Source organism: Arvicola amphibius, chromosome 12, assembly GCF_903992535.2.
Source record: "Arvicola amphibius chromosome 12, mArvAmp1.2, whole genome shotgun sequence".
NCBI lineage: Eukaryota > Metazoa > Chordata > Mammalia > Rodentia > Cricetidae > Arvicola > Arvicola amphibius.
This window is the reverse complement of record NC_052058.2, coordinates 88014346-88020830: the sequence shown is the minus strand read 5'-3', so window position 1 is coordinate 88020830 and position 6485 is coordinate 88014346.

The window sequence follows — 6485 nt, the reverse complement described above, 5'->3', positions numbered from 1 at the left end:
AAAAAAAAAACAGGGTTTTTCTATGTAGTCCAGAGTGACTTGACCTCATGAGCCTCCTGCTTCATCCAGGTTCTCAGATTACAGTACATGTTGCCATTCTGAGCTAAACATTTAACATAGTTTTTAAATCAGACTATGTGTGTTAGTTGTAGTTTTGTTGCTGTGATAAACACCCAAGAGAAACAATCCAGAACAGAAAATGTTTAACTTGGTTCATGGTTTTGGAGGTCTCTGTCTATGATCACTTGGCTCACAGTCTTGGAGGTCTCTGTCTGTGGTCACCTGGCTCATGGTCTTGGAGGTCTCTGTCTGTGATCACCTGGCTCACGGTCTTGGAGGTCTCTGCCTGTGGTCACTTGGCTCACAGTCTTGGAGGTCTCTGTCTGTGATTACTTGGTTCATGGTCTTGGAGGTCTCTGTCTGTGATCACCTGGCTCACGGTCTTGGATGTCTCTGTCTGTGGTCACCTGGCTCACGGTCTTGGAGGTCTCTGCCTGTGGTCACCTGGCTTGTGGTTTTGGAGGTCTCTGTCTGTGATTACTTGGTTCATGGTCTTGGAGGTCTCTGCCTGTGGCCAGCTGGCTCTGGGGCTTCAAGCCTAAGGTGGCGTAGAGCATCATGGCTAAAGGTTGTGCAAAAACAAAGGTTTTTTTTTTTACCTTATAAGGCCAGGAAGTGATTGAAAACAAGGCATGTCTGTCCAGGGCACATTCCCAGTGACCCATTTCCCGTATTTCCAACACATGCCTGTTGTCTGTTCCAATCTTGAGTCTATCAGTTGATGAATACCTTGATAAGGGCTGAACCCTCATGACTCAACCCCGTCTCTAAAGCCATGCCTCCAACACTGCCCTTAATATATGAGCCTTTTACAAATATACGCTAACAGCACCTGCCCCTTTGATATCTACTTTAATTTGTGATATATTCTTGCTCTGAGCAATTTACATGTTCCAATTTCATTTCTGTTTCTGTGATAATACACCCTGAGGAAAAGCAACTCAGGAGAGAAGGGATTTATATGGCTTATAAATCCTTCATTGTGGCGAAGTCAAAGCAGGAACTTAACTTGCACCCTGACAGTCATGAACAGAGAGAAATAGAGCCGAATATGCTGCTTCCTTGCTTGCTTGCTCCAGCTAGCTTTCTCTCTTATGCTGTTCAGGACTCCCTGCCTAGGGAATGGTGTCGCCTACAATGGGCTGGGTCTTCCTACATCAATTAACAACCAAGATGGTTCTCTGAAGACGTGCCCACAGGCCAACCTGATCCGGATGATGCCTCACTAAGGATCTTGTCAGGTGATTCTAGGTTGTGAAATCTAGCCAGAACACACATATCACAAATGCCTTCTTGTCTGCACATATACTATCTTTAATGCTTACAGTGATTCTGTGAGGTAGCACTCATTATCCCTGTCATAGACAAGGAAAGTAAGGCTCAGGAAGGCCTTGCCCCCAGTCACATAGCCAGATAGTACTGAAGCTGTATATTGAGTCCATATCTGACTCCAGATCTAGATCTTTCCCAGGAGCCTGTCTGCCTCTCACAGTCTGTCCCAGTTTACAAACCTACCGCAAGTGGTAGCCGCTAACACATCCTCCTCAAGAGTTGCCATGGAATCAGCGCTCCTGCCTGGTCTATATACAGCCCATGTTTTCAATCAAAGCACAGGACTTGACCCATGTGCAGCAATGGAATCAGGTGGGATGGAGTTTGGGTGGCCACACACTTGCTGTGCCAACTCAGGGTTGCCACTTTGGCATCAGGAACCTAATTGCTCATCTGTGACCGTTGGTGGGGGATGAAAAAGAGTGTGTGCTTTGGAAGCACTCAGCTTCTCCGGCTCCTGTCCTTAACACCTTGCCTGGCTCCAGCCTCGTTTAGTTTAGGCTCCTCTCCTCTGCCAATCAGCCATGCATCAGTGGGTGCCCCTCCAGCTGCTCTGGAGTGAGGATGGTACCTCATAGGCCTTGGGGATGGAACTGTTACTCATCCAAGTTCTGAGGAAACGCTGAACAGAGCAGTGTATTCTCCTCTCTGCTTTTGTCCTGATGTAGGAGATCTGGGAGCCCCGACCTCAGCACAGGGCTGCCTTGGTGCCTGACTGTGTTCCCTCCAGCCCCTCACCACCCTTTCCTGTGTTGACCCAGTTGCTGTGTCCATGACAACAGAGTGAGGTCCCATATTCATCATGGAGGATTTAGTGGGCTGAGCTGCATTTATCTATGACCTGGGAGTCTCAGAACTTGGCGGCAGTCACTGGGTGTGGTCCTGTGTTGGTATTTGGAAAGCCCCTGGTGATCCAGGGAGACAAAGACCTTCTGTCCTGGTAGTAACAAAAATTAAAATGGAGGCTTGACATGTGGGCTCAATGCTCAGAAAACTGAGGCAGGAGGATCACTGCAAGTCTGAGGTCAGTCTGGGCTTCACAGTGAGTTCTAGACCAGCCTAGGCTACAGAGTATGACCCTAGCACACTTTTTTTCTGAGTGGGTGAGAGGCTTGGGTACAGCCTCTGCACATCAGTTTGATGGGCTCAGTCTGCTGCACATCAACAGAAAAACAGGCCCCGTTGTCAGCTTTCTGTAATGGCCTGGAGTCCCGCACATTTTCTATGAATAATGAGACTGACATTTTTTTCAACATGATTTATTTATTTTTATGTGAATTGGTGCTTTGCCTACATGTATGTCTGTATGAGGGTGTCAAATCACTTGAAGCTGGAGTTACAGGAAATTGTGTGCTGCCATATGGGTGCTGGGAATTGAATCTGGGTCCTCTAGAAGAGCAACCAGTATTCTTAACCATTGAGTCGTCTCTCCAGTCCCAGGATGGTATCTTAAGACATCTCTTTCTTTACATTTTAGATTTGCTTGTGTAAGACACAGACCAGTTCTTTAAGGACCTAATGGCATCATCCTGCTTCTGGAAGAATTTCAACCTCGCAATAAGAGCATAGTTCTAGGAAAGACATACTGTCAACTGGAGAGGTGGGCAGACATATCTTCCTTTTACAGAATATGAGTTAAGAGCTCAGAGGCACCCATGATGGCTAATCTTGGTTGTTAACTTTATACATCTGGGAAGTGAGGAACGACCTCCATCAGATTGGCCTCTGAGCATGTCTGGAGGGCATTTCCTTCATTGCTAACAGATGTAGGAGGGCCCAGCACACTGTGGATAGTGCCAGACCTAGGCTAGCTGTGTAGGCAAGCTGAGCAAGCTAGAGGGAGCAAGCCAGGAAGCAGCATTCCTTCATGGTCTCTACTTCAGTTCTTGCCTCAGCTTCCTTCAGTGAAGAACTATACGACTATAAGGTATAATAAACCCTTCCCTCCCAGGACTGATTTTGGTCATGGTGTTTATCATAGAAGTAGACTTCAAACTAGAACGGTCCCTGTGAGCATCTTTGTCTCTTCATTCACACCTCAGAGTTCTTCCTCCTTAATCAAGGACACAAAGAAGCACAGGTCTCTAGCCTTTTGTGGCTATTTCTGACGAATAGATGGACATCGCCCATGTCGCTAATAGATGGACATCGTCCATGTCTTTCCTTGGAGACAGTGATTTCTTTTCACCTGATGTACTGGGGACCAGATTGGGTGGCGTTAGGTCTCTGAGGAGCTTTGAAAATCCCCCGTAAGCATTAGTTTGACTTGGAACTGGTGGAGTCAGGAAGACATGAAACTTCTAAGCGTTTTAGCACTGAAAGAGGATGAGTGTTGTGATTTACAGCTGCAATCCTGGAACTCAGGAGGCAGAGGCAGTGGGGGTTGCCGACAAGTTTGGAGCTACACAATGAGCTCTAGGCCTGATGGAGGACTCTCATTGGTTAATAAAGAAACTGCCTTGGCTTTTTGATAGGGCAGGATTTAGATAGGTGGAGTAGACAGAACAGAATGCTGGGAAGAAGGGAAGTTAGGCAATCCTCATGCCTCTCCTCTCTGGGACAGATGCCATGGAGCCAGCCACCAGGTCATACATGCTGAATCTTTCCCAGTAAGCCACCACCTTGTGGTGCTACACACATTACTAAATATGGGTTAAAGCAAGATGTGAGAATTAATAAGAGGCTGAAACTAATGGGCCAGGCAGTATTTAAATGAATACAGGTTGTGTGTTGTTATTTCGGGGTGTAAGTTAGCCAGGCAGCCGGGAGCCGGGATGCAGCCCGACATTCTCACTACATAGGCCAGCCTGAACTGGAGTGTGAGACCTTGTCTTAAAAAACAAAAAGAGGAGGTTGGAGAGATGGTTCATCAGCTAAGAACACTGACTGCTCCTCCAGAGGAGGAGGTTCAATTCCCAGCACCCACATGGCAGCTCACACCTGTCTGTAACTCCAATTCCAGGGGATCCAACGTCCTCACACAGGCAGACATGCAGGCAAAACACCAGTGCACATAAAATAAAAATAAATTTTAAAAAAGCAAAAGCAAAATATCTCTGGCCTCCACATCCACACACACATGTGCACACTAACATGCAAACCCATACATCAGACACGCACAGACCAACCAAACTGACAAGAGACATAACACAAAACTTAGAGAACGGTGACCAACTGCTCCCAAAGTGGTGGCTGCAAAGAGAATTTGAGCAAGGTTTGGCACAAATCTTCCATGGCATCCCTTTTAGTTATATGTACACTGACTTTTAGCTTCTCTATTTCTCCCTCCATGTTAACCTTTGCCTGCGTGGGGTCTTCAGCCAGTCATAACAGGTAGAGGTTAACAGGAACAGATAGACCTTCTCTGTTTTGTCAATGAAATTAGACGTGGGCCAAGGGACTTAATGAGCCTTAGGCCAGCTAGTGACTCACTGTGCTATTGTTTCCTTCATGGACCTCGGCTAAGGCTTTCGTGTTTCAGTGGTGCAGTTGACCCAGAGAGGGGAGCTGATGGTCTCTCTGGCTCCGGTCCACTCGGGTGGGGCAGCTTACTCTCGTCTTGGGGTTAGGTTGTATTTGTAAGAGCCTCTGGGTTCCTTGTTTTATTCCCTCACTGGTGTTTATATAAAAACAATTTCAGAAAAGGTCCGGTGTTTAATCCTGGAATAAGGAGAAGGTATTATAAACCATAGAGTGGAGTATAGACAAGTATCCAGTTTGACAGGAAACCACACAAAGCTGTCTTTTTGTGTGTGTGTCACCATCTGGCTATTGGATTGTTTAGGCGTTGCGCTTGCTAGAGCCCTGATTACGGACCTGGCATCTGGCCTTGACTTGATACACCTAGAGAACGTCATAACGGTGACTGGCTTTGAGTAATTCCAGTGTACAAGGTTTGAGAGGACACCGGATAGGCTGTAGCTCAAAACAAGTGACATTTAGTGGCTAGACTCACACTGGCATTTTTGTCCCATAGGTAGCCACCCCCATGAGAAGCCAAATCTTTGCTCAGAGATCTATGTACTTGAATGCACAACGAAATGGCATCACGGCAGTTTGCAGAGACTGCCTACTGGATGCCTTCTGGAGGAGCTGGGACTGCTCAGGATCAGGACTTCTGCAGCTGCCGGGTAAGAAGCCACGGGTGTGGCCGAAAGTTGTAAGAATTTGTCAGCTGTTCTCCCAGCTCTGAATAGATCTTTTGTTGACAGCTGGTGTGGCTTTTAGAGCTGTGTCTCAGATTCAGTGTGGCTCCCCTACTGTGTATGACATCAGGATTTTACCTGAGCGTGTTCCAGACTGAGTAAGTGGCCCTAAATCACCCTTTTCCTTTCTGTTGTAAAGGTCAGCGGAGGCCCCTTTGGGAGTTACTTTTGGGGCCCTTCAATGCTCCTCTGCACTGTCTAGGTCTGGTGATTCTCAACCTTCCTAATGCTGCGACCCTTTAACACAGTTCCTCATGTTGTAGTGACCCCGCAATCATAAAATTATTCTCATTGCAGCTTCATAACTGTAATTTTGACATTGTTATGAATGGTAATGTAAATATCTGATATTTCCAATGGTCTTAGGTGACCCTTGTGAAAAGGGCGGTTAACCCTAAGGGGGTTGAAACCCACAGGTTGAGAATGACTGGCAGGAGCCGATGCGGCTGGGGTTAGAGACGTACCTAAGCTTCAGATCCACAGTCATGTTGAGAGACCTGCCTGTGGGTCTCATACCATTGAGGTCCTGCATTAAATGTCTTCAGTGAATTACCCTAGGGATTTATGTCTAGCTTCAGTGTTCCCAGGGCAGAGCCCTGTAGCTCCTGGGGTTCTAGGGATTTCACGCAATGGGCTCTCCTTAGGAAAGCACATAGAGAGATTTCTGTTGGGCGTAAGGACCAGAGAAAACCGCGGTCCCCTGAGCAACCAGTTGGTGTTTAACTAAAGGATTCTGGGAATCATTTAACTCATGCTGTTTTCCAACCTTGTAGTAACTGTTCACAGCCAAAGCTGTAGACCCTCTTAATCACTTGCACAGAATTTTATGATATGTATGCTGCATATCAAATTAGTTCTTATTTTCTGTCCTTCTTTCCCTTCTTCAAT